The sequence below is a fragment of the Sapajus apella genome, unplaced genomic scaffold (genome assembly GCF_009761245.1).
Source record: "Sapajus apella isolate SASKATOON/1434 unplaced genomic scaffold, GSC_monkey_1.0 scaffold12, whole genome shotgun sequence".
Classification (NCBI taxonomy): domain Eukaryota; kingdom Metazoa; phylum Chordata; class Mammalia; order Primates; family Cebidae; genus Sapajus; species Sapajus apella.
The window spans coordinates 20,304,174-20,317,603 of NW_022436952.1; the positions used below are offsets into that span (position 1 = coordinate 20,304,174).

The window sequence follows — 13,430 nt, forward strand, 5'->3', positions numbered from 1 at the left end:
CAGGGGAATCACCTCTTGAACCCCGGAGGCAGAGGTTGCAGTGAGCCAAGATTGCACCAGTACTCCAGCGTGGTAATGGAGCAAGACTCCGTCTCAAAAAAAAAAAAAAGAAAGAAAAAGAAAAAGAAAAACATTTCGAACATTTCCCAATCCCCAATCTGTGGAGCAGGGGGAGCAGAAAGATTTGTGGGTCCCAGAGACAGGAGCCTTGTGTCCAACCAACATCCCGGGTTAGAGATCTGTGGAAGTAGCTAACCCCAGGCAGGGCAAGGCCGTGCACTGTGTCTGCCAGATGGGGCCAGAGTAATTTCAAACAAGATAAGCCATGAAAAGCACTTAGCAGGATGTCATAGTAAAAGGTACATAGTAAGTGCTCAGTAAATTGCAGCTGCTACTGCTTTTATGAGGGCACTCAGTTTTTCAGGGTCTTTAGAATCACCAAAGCCAAGTTCACCGCAGCAGGCGGAGGGGCGCTTCCTCAGCAAGGCTCAGCCAGCATCCACCACTCTTGCTCTTTCTACCCCTACCCCTCGTCCCGGCATCAAACGAGACCACTTTTAACTCAGTTTCTCAGAAATAACCAACGTCAACCAATGTGTAATGGTTCATTTTGTGTGTCAACTTGGCTAGGTCACGGCAGACAGATGCTTGGTCAAACATGACTCTAGATGTTTCTGTGAGAGATCTGTTAGGCGACATTAACATGTAGATCAGTAGACTTTGGGTAAAACAGAGGACTCACCGTAGTGTGGGTGGGCCTTAACCAATCAATTATCTGGAAGACCTTCAAGAATAGACTGACCTTCTCAAAGAAGAACGGAATGCTGACAGCAGGCTGACCTCAGCCTCAAATAGCAACTCTTCTCTCAGTCTCCAGCCTACCAGCCAGCCCTGCAAATTTTTTACTTGTCTGTCTCTACAATCACTGTAGCCAACTCCTTAAAACATTTATTAAAAGATTTCTATCTATCTGGCTGGGCGTGGTGGCTCATGCCTGTAATCCCAGCACTTTGAAAGGCTGAAGCAGGTAGATCACCTGAGGTCAGGCGTTCGAGACCAGCCTGGACAACATGGCAAAACCCCATCTCTACTAAAAATACAAAAATTAGCCAGGCATGGTGGTGCATGCCTATAATCCCAGCTACTCAGGAGGCTGAGGCAGGAGAATTGCTTGAATCCAGGAAGGCGAGGTTGCAGTGAGCCAAGATTGTGCCATTGCACTCCAGCCTGGGCAACAGAGACTCCATCTCAAAATAAATAAATAAATAAATAATAAAAGATTTCTATCTGTCTATTTATCCCATTATCATCTGTCTATGTTTCTAGGTATATTTATATCTATCTATCATCTCCTTATTTGTCCATGTATCTATCTTTTCATCTTTATATCCTATCTATTTCTCTGGAGAACCCTGACTAACACCACAAGGATTCCACAAAAATGTCATAGAAGCCACACAAATATGTCTTTTCGCATGGCCTTACCACTACACTGCTGGACTGAAAGGTGAAGACTGGATGTCTAGTGGTGAAGTATGCAGTGTCTTCATCCAGAAAGCTGAGAGATGAGATCACACGAAAAATGGCAAATAGATCTCATTTACGTCCCATCTTCCATCCATGAGTAGTGGTTTCCAGAAACACTGTGTTGATTTTTCCCCCACTGTCAACGGCAAAAATTAGAAATAAATGCATGGGCTGTGCACAGTGGATCACGTCTGTAATCCCAGCACTTTGGGAGGCCGAGGCGGGCAGATCACCTGACATCAGGAGTTCAAGACCAGTCTAGCCAACATGGCGAAGCCCTATGTCTACTAAAACTACAAAAATTAGCCCAGTGTTGTGGCAGGTACCTGTGATCCCAGCTACTTGGGAGGCTGAGGCAGGTGAAGGGCTCGAACCTGGGAGGCAGAGGTTACAGTGAGCTGAGATTGCACCACTGCACTCTACTCTGGGAGATAGAATGAGACTCCATCCCCAAAATAAAACAAAATAATAAAAGAAAAAAAGAGCACTGTTTTGAAAAGGATTCTGAGGTGCTGTCTGAGGTGGGAATGGGCGTGGGGAAGGGGGCCATGACCAGTAGCTGAGCATGCTAAGTGGTAGTGATTTGCCCACCTGTGTTCGTGTGAAATCTGACCTCTCAGCAGTGTTTGTCAGAATTTTCCCTCTGCCTAAATGCTTTCGTTTCTTCATGTTGAGACCCCATGTGCTACCGGTTTTCTGACAACTCACTGGCGGCTCCTCCTTGGCCTCCTTTCTCTGCTCCAACTCTCCTGCCTAAATTTCAATATTGGGCATGTCACAGTCTCTGGGCTGGGCCTGGGTCATGTCTTCTTCACTATGTGAGATTACTCTCCCCAGGGGATCTCAGCTAGCTCTAGGGCTTCATACAACATCTGAATGTCAATGAACTGCAATTTTATATCCCCAGCCCTAAGTTCTCCTAGAACTCCAGAGTCAGGCGTGGAAGAGAGCACATGCTGGATCTATCTGCAACTGGCAATCCAAATATGACGTGTGCAAAACAGAGCTCTTGCTTTTTACCCAAAATCTGCTCCCCATCTGTCTTTTACTATCTTCGCAAAAGGCAACTCCATCAGCCCACTTGGCCAGGTCAAAACCTTGGAGTTCTCCTGGATTCCTGAATATTGCTTTTCCCTGACTATGCCCCTCATCCATCAGCAGGCTCTGAGGCTTTCGTGTAAAACCAGGTCCTGCCTTGTCAATTTATCTTCTTCTCTGCCATTCCCACCTCAGTCCAGGCTACAAGCCGGCCCCTACAGGCTAGCCGTGCCCCCGTGCCCTCCCTGCCTCCTCTCCACACAGCAGCCAACAGCAACAAGAGCCAGCCTCCGAAAATGAAAACCCGATCTTTCCATTGCCAACTCAAATACCCGATGGGGACTTCCCATTCCCTGAGAATCAGATACAAACTCCTTGTCCTTTGCCCCTATTGAGGCCACAGTCTAGAAAGACATGTAACAAGTAAATGATGATAATATAGTGTGTTAACTGCCAGAAAAAGAAATGGGAAAGCAATCTGAACCTGGGGAGACTGGGAGAGATTGAGAGACCGAGCGGGAGAGAGAAGAAAAGAGAGCAAAAGAGAGGGAGAAGGGACAAAAGGGAAGTGAGGGAGCAAGGGAAGCAGAAAGAGGGGCAAAGAGAGAAAGGGGCCGGGCATGGTGGATCACACCTGAAATGCCAGCACTTTGGGAGGCCGAGGTTGGCAGATCACTTGAGCCAAGGACTTTGAGACCAGACTGGTCAACATGGCGAAACCTCGTCTCTACTAAAAATACAAAAATTAGCTAGGTGTGGTGGCGCAAGCCTGTAGTCCCAGCTACTTGGGAGGCTGAGGTGGGAGGATCGCTTGAACTTGGGAGGCGGAGGTTGTAGTGTGTTGAGATCTCACCACTGCACTCCAGCCTGGGCGACAGGGCGAGACCCTGTCTCAAAAATAAAAAAGAAGGAGAGAAAGGGAAGGAGAAAATGGGAGAAAGGGATGGAGAGTGAGGAGGAAAGAAAGATGGGGGAGAGAGAGAAAGGAAGGGAGGATGAGAAAGGGAAGGAGAGAGTGAAAAGGAAAGAGAGAAGAGAGGGAGCAAGCAAGGGAGAGAAGGAAAGAAAGAACAGGAAGGAGAGCAAGGGAAGGGAAGACAGAAAGGGAAGAGAGAGAAGAGGGGGGAGGAATGAGGGAGAAAGAAGAGAGGTGAAGGCAGGTATGGAGACAGAGAAAGAAGGGGACAGAGGGAGGGAAAGAGGCAGAGCCACAGAGGGGGCTGGGAAGGGAGGGAGAGGACCGGAGAAAGGAGAAGGAGGGAGAGATGACATTCCTTACCTCTACTACCTCTTGTCATCCTCATGGCAATCCTGGAGACCTAGGCACAGAGTGGTAAGACATTTGCCCAAGGTTACCTGACTGCTCTGGGTCAGGTTCAGCACTCCAACGTCCATGAGCCTCTGACAGCACCACACTGTCTCCACAGCAGCCAGCCACACCATGTTCACTTTCCTCCCTGGACAGCTCCTGACACCCCATGTTATTACTGACCCCACATGGGACACCTTGACACACACAGGCCCCACCCCAAGGATACCTCCAGCAAGCACAGGATCCTGCAGCGGCATTTCCCAAATGTGAGTAACGTAAGGAACCCAATTAAATGAAAGACACACACAGACACATGCATACACACACATATACGTACACAAAAATCATATACACACATACACACACTCTCACACACATGTTCACACACACACATACACACATGACACACTTCACGTGTACACACATACACACACAGCACATATACATAGCACATACACATCAGACACACACATACACATACACACACACACACACACACACACACACACACACACACACGCTGAGGCTCCTGAGAACGTATCCCTGAACTGCAGTTTGAGTGAGGAATTAAACAGTAAACCCTGATCCTTTTGGGACCATCTGGCACCGTTGGCACCATAACCGGGAAGGCAAATGTGGACAGTGACCCGAGTGACATTCCTGGTTATTTAAGGGTCCCCCTCAGCCCTGCAGTGACTGTGTGTATGATGTTAGAATACCGTCAGTGGAAAGTGCTAAACGGAAGAATTCTAGAATTCCCAGATCCCTGAGAATAAATCAACAAACTCGCAGGCGATCCCGCCTCCTGGCTCAGCCTTCCCCAGCGCCGGCGCTTCTGCGCCCTCTAGTGACCACGGGCGCGCATCGCACTCCTCCGGGACCTGATTCTGCGCCCCCTCCTCTGACCCAGGAAAACTGGAGGCGGAGGTCGCAGAATGAAAGGATAAATGGAAACCTCCAAGCCCCTTCCTGTTGTGACTTTTGCCCACTGCCAGCCACCTCGCCGATCCTCCTTCATCCTGAATGCATCCTACAGTAACAGCAACTGTTTGAGGCGAAATAGTGAGTTGGGAGGAACGTGAACTCAGGAACTAAGCTGCCTGGTGTGCACGCTAACTGCATTACTTAATTTTGTAATTTTGTGCAAGTTAACCCCTTTCGGCCTCAGCTTCTCATCTGTGCAATGAAAATAGTAGTAGGCTACGCTTCGCAAGAGCGCTGGGAGGGGCAGGTGACCTGGACACGTGAAATGTGTAGAAGGTGAACCTGTGATGAAGTGGAGCCTCGGTGAACTGCTGTGTATCCTACCGCTTTTGGGTACACTCCTACCTTTCCTGACTCCATGCAGCCCCCTCTGGCTAGAATAGCCTTCCTCATCTTGCCATCCTGGACATCTCTCAATTTTTTTCAATCTCCCAATTGCAGACCAGGCATGGTGGTTCACGCCTGTAATCCCAAGCACTTTGGGAGACCAAAGGGGGCAGCTCACAAGGTCAAGAGATCAAGACCAGCCTGACCAGCATGGTGAAACCCCCTGTCTACTAAAAATACAAAAATTAGCCAGGCATGGTGGTGCACACCTGCAATCCCAGCTACTCGGGAGGCTGAGGCAGGAGAAATCGCTTGAACCTGGTAGGTGGAGGTTGCAGAGTGAGCAGAAATCGTGCCACTGCACTTTAACCTGACAGAGACTCCGTCTAAAAAAAGAAAAAAATCATAATCATGTCATATGTTCTGTGAGAAACCTTCTCTGACACCATTCTTTTTTTTTTGATGGAGTCTCGCTCTTTCAGCAGGCTGGAGTGGCATGATCTTGGCTCACTGCAACCTCACCCTCCTGGGTTCAAGCGATTCTCCTGCCTCAGCCTCCTGAGTAGCTGGGATTACAGGCGCCTGTCATCACACCCAGCTAATACAAAAATGAGCTGGGCGTGGTGGCAGGTCTCTGTAATCCCAGCTACTCGGGAGGCTGAGGCAGAGAATCGCTTGAACCCGGGAGGCAGAGGTTTCAGTGAGTCGAGATCACGCCACTGCACTCCATCCAGCCTGGGCGACAGAGTGAGTCTCCATCTCAAAGAAAAAATACTGACAGTTGAATAAGGCACTTACTATGAATGGAACTTGCAGGATTGGAAGTTACCCTGGGTGCATCAGTTAGTGAGTGATGAGTGAATGTGAAAGCCTAGGACATTGCTGTACATGACTGCAGACTTTGTTTTTTTTTTTTTGAGACTGAATCTCACTCTATTGCCCAGGCTGGAGTGCAGTGGTGCAATCTCGGCTCACTGCAACCTCCACCTCCCGGGTTCAAGTGATTCTCTGCCTCAGCCTCCCAAGTAGCTGGGATTACAGATGCCCACCACCACACCTGGCTAATTTTTGTATTTTCAGTAGACACAGTGTCACCATGTTGGCCAGGCTGGTCTCAAACTCCTGACCTCAAGTGATCCTCCCACGTCAGCCTCCCAAAGTGCTGGGATTACAGCGTGAGCCACCGCACCAGGCCAACTCCAGACTTCATAAACACTGCACACTTAGGCTACACTAGATTTACAAAAAATACCTTTCTTTCTTCAAAACCAAATGTAACTGACTGTAACTTTTTTACATAACAAACTTTGAATTAAGACTTTTTTATTCTTTCATAAGAACACAAACATCTGTAAAAGGTCAGGTAGTGAATAGTCCAGGCTTTGTGAGCTACCTGGTGTGTTGCAGCAATTGAGTCTGCTGCTGCAGCACCAATGCTGATGTTGACAATAAGTAAACAAAGGCCAGGATGTGTTCCAATACGACTTTACTCATGAAAATAGGTGACGGCCTGGATTTGGCCACAGGCCCTGGTACTGGATTCAGTAACGTGACACAAGTTTATTATTTTTTTTATTTTGGTAGAGATGGGGGTCTCACTATGCATCCCAGGATGGTCTCAAAACTCCTGGCCTCAAGTGATCCTCCTGCCTCAGCCTCCCAAACTGCTGGGATTATAGGTATGAGCCATTATGCCCAGCCTACAAGTTTAAAATTGTCTGAAAAGCATCTTCATTCACTCTTCTCGATGTATTCCTATGAGTCAATGTATAACCTCATTTTTAAAATTTTTATTATTTTAAAATTGATTTATTATACTTTAAGTTCTGGGGTACATGTGCAGATTGTGCAGGTTTGTTACACAGGTATATACGTGCCACGGTGGTGGTTTGCTGCATCCATCGCCCCATCATTTACATTAGGTATTTCTCTTAATGCTATCCCTCCCCAATCCCCCTGCTATTGCTCCCTTGGACACCCACCCCGCAGGCCCTGGTGTGCAATGTTCCCCTCCCTGTGTCTGTGTGTTCTCATTGTTCAACACCCACTTATGAATGAAACCCTGAGGTGTTTGGTTTTCTGTTCTTGTGTCAGTTTCCTGAGAATGATGGTTTCCAGTTTCATCCATGTCCCTGCAGAGGACATGAACTCATCCTTTTTTATGGCTGCATTGTATTCCATGGTGTATATGTGCCACATTTGCTTTATCCAGTCTATCATTGATGGGCATTTGGGTTGGTTCCAAGTATAACCTCATTTAGAAACACAGTACTATCGCCAGGCACAGTGCCTTATGCCTGTAATCCCAGCACTTTGGATCCGCCGAGGCAGGCGGATTACGAGGTCAAGAGATCGAGACCATCCTGGCCAATATGGTGAAACCCTGTCTCTATTAAAAATCCAAAAATTAGCCGGGCGTGGTGATGCACACCTGTAATCCCAGCTACTCAGGAGCCTGAGACAGGAGAATTGCTTGAACCCAGGAGTTGGAAGTTGTAGTGAGCCAAGACTGCACCACTACACTCTAGCCTGGTGACAGAGCAAGGCTCCACCTGAAAAAAAAAAAAAAAAAGAAAGAAAGAAATACAGTACTATAAAGGGCTGGATTTGAGGCCCTTTCTAAATGGGAAGGCTAGGCCAAAGACCCTAATTCTGTCCCCATGCTGTGATAAATCCAACATGTTGGTTAAGCCTACAAGATGGTTAGGTCAACGGACTAGACTTCAACAAGTTATGAGGCTTTTATTAGCCTCGGTCTCCTCATCTGTGAAATGAGGTAAACAATTTCATCCTAGTAGTGTTGTGAGCAGTCTTCTATAAGAGGTTGGGCCGTAAGCCAGGCGTGTACCAGCAGAGGGTTTTGCCCACCTGAAAGGAGAGAGAAGCAAGGAGACAGCTGTGCTGGTGTCTAGCTCCTAGAGTAAGGTGGGAAGTTCCTGCTAAAGAATTTCAAAGTTCTTAGTCAAAATAGGCAGTTTGAGAACCCACTCAGGGACTTGAGGGCAATGTAGTCTGTTCTTGGCTGACAATGTGATTTGTTTCAAAATAACTCTCTTTTTTTTTTTGATACAGAGTCTCATTCCGTTGCCCAGGCTGAAGTGCAGTGGCACCATCTCAGCTCACCACAACCTCCACCTGTCAGGGTCAAGTGATTCCTGCCTCAGCCTCCCAGGTAGCTGGGACTACAGGAGCGTGCCACCATGTCCAGCTAATTTTTGTATTTTTAGTAGAGACAGGGTTTCACTGTGTTAACCAGGCTGATCTCGAACTCCTGACCTCAGATGATCCACCTGCCTCAGCCTTCCGCGATGCTGGGATTATAGGCGTGAGCCACCACACCCGGCCCAAAATAACTTTATTTTCAGAAACCAATTCTCACTCAGATGTATTGTGGCCAAGAAGTTTGGAGTTGCTGGGTTTCTAGGGATCTAAACCGGAAACACCTAAGACCCAATAAAGGCAAAAGCATCCCTGACCTGATTCTATTATAACATTTTTCTGTGAGCCCTGGGATGCGATCCCAGGCTCCCAGACACCAACCTTCTGAGCTTTCTGAGAGCAAGACCTTTGTTGGAAACAGATGCTCGGTGCCACAAAGAAAAATTAGTACTGGGTTTGTTTTTGGTTTAATAGGAAAATAAGAAAAAAAAATTAGTACTGGGACAAAGGATCTTTCAGCAGCACAATTTTTACTTTCTGGACCGCAGGAAGGGCACCCACGGTAGCCAACATGCCAGGAGAGCACAAAGAACAAAGGAAAACACACAAATTTATTCCTTACCCATTTGGGGTCGTCCTTACTGCTGCGTTTGATCTCCATTGGCCGGAGCCAGACCTCACAATGTAAACTAAAACCTGATTGGCTAATAATCAAAAAATTTTCTTAGGTAAAAGCAATGGAGAGCTGGGACACGCTTGTGAGCACGTCCAGCACAGATATCTTGGTTAAAGTACAAGGACAAAGAATGTACTATTACATGCCAGTAAGCGTGATGTCTCTAACAGCTACATAGCTACATAGGATAGGGCTTAACAAAGAGTTATTAGCACCTTATTCTTTAACAAGAAAGGAAACTTTAAAAAGTAACTTTTCTACTTCCCACAACCTTGTTGATCTTTCTATACATCAAGGTCTTAGTACAGTATCTAGAATCCTAGAACAGTGTCTAGAAACTCGTGGGTGTGTGTGTGTGTGTGTGTGCGTGTGCGCGCGCGTGAGCGTGTATCAAATGAATCAATGAATGAATGTCTGTGTGGAGAAGGCCAGCGAGTATTTCGGACAGGGCCCCAAAGTATGTGTCTCTTGGTCAGATCACCAGATCTTGGGGATCCCAGGAACTGCCCCAGCTTTGTAGGTATAAAAGTCCGATTTCTGAATACATCCAAGAGATGGCCAGAGATGAGTAGACTTGCTCATGGCAACCATACTTACAGCAGAAAGTCAAATTATACCTCTGTAACTACTGGCATATGAAAACGTACTGCTACCAGCATTCATTGGCCAGATTATTCTGCCCAGCAGACATCTCTTCATAGGACCCCCTAGGATAATCAGTGGGTTCCAAGGAAGCCCAGACTTTTCCATTCCAAGGGCCCTTTTGCAATGTGACATGGATACTTCTCCCCTCAAGAGATAGAATATAATTTTCCTTCCTTTGAATCCAGATGACTGCTATCTGTGTCTTGTGTTGACTTCTGGGCCTAATTCTTCAGAAGGACTGCAATTTCACTTCATCCTCCTGGAGGCTGACCACCATTCAAAGAAGCTCAGCCTGACTACTGAATGTGGACCGTCTACATAGATGGAAAGGCAATGGGAAATGAACTAAAGCACCCCCAGCAGGGCCAATACGCAGGTCCCACACCTGGGAGTGGGGCCATGTTGGAGGTTCTACTTCCACTGAGCTATCCAGCAGCCCCTGCAAGGAGCAGAGTCAGACTATTCTTACCGAACACAGCCGTGAGCAACAAAAGGACTGAAAGTGATTTCAAGCCACAAGCTGTTCATATACAAAACGGAAAACAAAAAGAGACGCAAAGCAAGAGAAAGTGGCTGGATTATATTCACTGCTGATGTCACTGACTTCTGAAAGTCTATTATCTCGATTTCCACTTTCTCTGCTGTCGTAATGGCCAGGCTGCCTCTACTCCAGCAAGTCCAGAGACACTTTTCTGTTTCCGACTCTCTGAACTACCCTTTTGGAGGTGCCAGTCAAACCAATCCCCTTCAGAAAACACAGTTGTTGTCTTGATTGAATTTTAGACCCTGCTTAGTTGTAAATTGAAAACCTCATCTAAGCTACTGGCTTGTTTCTAATTTCCTAGTATTTCTTGTTTGCCACAAGCCAGACTCTGTCCTAGGAGCTAATGATACAACAGAGAGCCAGACAGACAAATCCCAGGCTCATGAAATTTGCATTCCAGTATAACCTCAGATTGAAGATGTACTAGCTGTCATCTTTATATACCAGGAATAAAAATAGGACCTACAGTCTAAGTGCAGAAAGGCATACTGGGCCCTAGAAATAACCCAAATACCATGCAGCCCTCAGAATTTTATATAAGTAGATGACCAAAAGTGATTCTTCCTATAGCTTTGAGATAAGTAGTCTGAGATTACCCAACAGATAGATATGCACATGGGGCATCCATAAAATAGAGGAACCAATGTTTTCATGTGTGTCTGAAATTTGATATATGTATTTAAAAGGATCAAAGTAGTCATCACAGGAAAAAACAAATCAATATTTTATTGCAGTACACTTTTTAAAAGCAGTTTTAATGAATTTTTTTGTAGAGAGCATTTCACTCTGTCAGCCAGGCTGGAGTAAAGTGGTATGATCATAGCTCACTGCAGCTTCAAAACCCTGGGTTCATGTGATCCTCCTGTCTCAGCCTCCAGAGTAGCTGGGACAACAGTTGTATGCCACCATGTCTGGCTATTTATTTTTTTTTTTTTTAATTTTTTAGTCTTTTTTGGTAGAGATGGGGTCTCGAGTTGTTGCCAGAGCTTGTTTGTTTGTTTTTGAGATGGAGTATCCCTCGGTCGCCCAGGATGGAGTGTAATGGCGTGATCTTGGCTCACTACAACCTCCACCTCCCAGGTCTAACTGATTCTCCTGCCTCAGCCTCCCCAGGAGCTGGGATCCCAGTAGTAGTCAGGTGTCCAGGTGTGCACCACCACACCCAGCTAATTTTTAAATTTTTAGTAGAGTTGGGGTTTCACCATGTTGGCCAGGCTGGTCTGGAACTCCCCATCTCAGGTGATCCCCCTGCCTTAGCCTCCTGATGTGCTGGGATTACAGGCATAAACCACCATGCCTGGCCACAGTGTGGGTATTGAAACACTAGCCTGAAGCTATTCTCCAGCCTTGGCCTCCCAAAGTACTGGGATTACAGATAGGAGCAAAGATGCCCAGCCTTTAAGTAGCTTTTACAAACTGTTTTTGGCCTCGGTGGCTCATGCTGGTAATCCCAGCACTTTGGGAGACCCATGCAGGCAGTTCACTTGAGGTCAGGAATTCGAGACCAGCCTGGCCAACATGGTGAAACCCTATCTCTACTAAAAATACAAAAATTAGCCAGGCGGGGTGGCACACACCTGCAGTCCCAGCTACTCGGGAGGCTGAGGCAGGAGAATTGCTTCAACCTAGGAGGCAGAGGTTGTAGTGAGCCAAGATCGCGCCACTGCACTCCAGCCTGGAGACAGAGCAAGACTCTCTGTCTCAAAAAACAAACAAAAAAAAAAAACATAAAAAAAAACTATTTTTTTTATTTTGAATACTTATTGGGATGGTGGCATGACCATCTTTTCAGTTTGTAAAGGACTCTAATAGTGTAAAATAGATTTGAAGCATTTTCCCAACCCTCACTGGGATGGTTATTTCAAGTACAACGTTTTCACACAGTGTGTGGTAATCTTCCACAAAAATGTTACATATTTGAATGAAAACAGCTCAAGAAATACACTAATGAGCAAAAATATACGGAGAAAGAGGAACGCGTAGTTTTGACTCAACTGAAGAAACCAAGAGGAAACTGGTCTGCATATGAAAATGTTTCATCTTGGAAAGTCAGGTGTCAAGATTTCTGTGTGGGAATTGATATGACTTGAATCTCTCCTATTTCCTAAATAAAGGTGACATTTTTCAGTATTCATTTAAAAAATTTGTATTTGAATGGAGTTTCCAGGTAAATTGTGTCCCTTTATAAGGGAGCTCTCTATATTTCTAGCTGTTTTAATAAATGAAATCGCTTTCGGTGAGAAATTCTTATTAGATACACAGGAAGGGACTAAGTGTGTTTTTCAAAGAGCTGGTATTGGGATACCTACCTCTGTGATGTCCCTGGTCAGCTATATTGTATGTGTCGAAACATTTTGCATTTTCCTTAATTTTCTACCATTTACTGGGTGCCTCTTGTGACAGTGCCACTTAGAGGGCTGCTGATACATTATTAGGTGACTGAATTCTAAATATCTTCTGAAGTAGGATTCTATTATTGCTGTTATTACTCATATTTTACAGATAAGCTGAAGCCCTGAGAGGTCAAAGTCTCGCAGCTAGCAAATGAGCCAAGACTCTCTTGCTTTAGAGCTTGTCAACTATTCTTGCTTTTCTTTCTGAAAAACACGAAAAATATTTTTTTGTTTTGTTTTGAGACAGGGTCTCGCTCTGTCACCCAGGCTGGAGGGCAGTGGCGCGATTTCGGCTCACCGCAACCTCCGCCTCCGGGCTTAAGAGATTCTCCTGCCTCAGCCTCTTGAGTAGCTGGGACTACAGGCGCGCGCCACCACGTAAAAATGATCATTTTCTAACATGTATGCATACGAATTACACTGGAAACATAATCAGCAAAAGCGCCTATGCTAACGCTCAATACAATTGATCTTCTCACATTTAATCCTCACAACCACTACAACCACCTCAAACTCAAGCTAGGAGGGGCTGACGTACCTGAGGGCACAGCTCATTTCTGGTGTGAACAGGAGCCGCTCAGCGAAACTCAAAACTCCAAGGACCCGACTTCCTCAGGAAGGCTTTTCCCAGCCCTGCGCTTCCGGAAGTCCCGCCCCAGGAGAAAGGACGGCTTCCGGAAAAAAATTGAGACTAGGAAACAGGAAAAGAACCAGGGGCGGGGCCGATTGAGACGCTCTAGTATTCCCCTACTCTATGGTCGCTGCCAATTGACAAATCCCGAGCGTAAGACTCCTTCCTATTGGATGATCAGCCTGGCGTAGGCG

The 13,430-nt window shown here is 46.3% G+C and overlaps 1 long non-coding RNA gene across 1 annotated transcript in view; it reads right to left on the reverse strand.

The window, feature by feature from the left end:
- The window catches only part of LOC116553098, a 239,505-nt gene extending 226,262 nt beyond the window's left edge, over window positions 1-13,243 (reverse strand). Inside the window, exon 1 of the long non-coding RNA XR_004269634.1 lies at window positions 13,144-13,243. This is a non-coding gene — a long non-coding RNA (uncharacterized LOC116553098). The remainder of the gene's footprint in view (window positions 1-13,143) is intronic.
- Between the last annotated feature and the right edge of the window lie 187 nt (window positions 13,244-13,430).